Source organism: Penaeus monodon, chromosome 29, assembly GCF_015228065.2.
Source record: "Penaeus monodon isolate SGIC_2016 chromosome 29, NSTDA_Pmon_1, whole genome shotgun sequence".
In the NCBI taxonomy this organism is placed as follows: Eukaryota; Metazoa; Arthropoda; class Malacostraca; order Decapoda; family Penaeidae; genus Penaeus; species Penaeus monodon.
In genome coordinates this window covers 26564809-26565147 of record NC_051414.1, presented here as the reverse complement: position 1 = coordinate 26565147, position 339 = coordinate 26564809, and the positions used below count along the sequence as shown (strand labels likewise).

At 34.2% G+C, this 339-nt stretch overlaps 1 protein-coding gene across 1 annotated transcript in view; it reads left to right on the top strand.

The window, feature by feature from the left end:
- Positions 1 to 339, top strand: part of LOC119591815 (vegetative cell wall protein gp1-like) — a 6589-nt gene that overhangs the window by 601 nt on the left and 5649 nt on the right. The window lies entirely within an intron of this gene.

Sequence of the window (339 nt, the reverse complement as noted above, 5' to 3'; positions counted from 1 at the left end):
ATGATAGTCACAATACTAAAGACAGATGAGGGAAAATGGGAGGAACTGTCCAAGTGTATTGTTAAGTTGTTAAGTTAATCTAGTTGGCCACTAAGTTAGGAAAATGGCAAGTGCTTGTTATCACCGTAATGTTAGTTGTGCTGATTCATTTGGCAAAGAATGGATGTTAAGTCGGTAGACCAACGCTGAAAATTTATTAAGATTGCAAGGTATGTGTTAACTTGATGTTGAAGAAGATTAGTGAATATAAGTTGTTAGTTTGATAAAACGGGGTTATTTAGTTATTGAAACTAAGTTGATGACCCAGTACGATGGTTAAAACTCTAAAATTCCTTCATA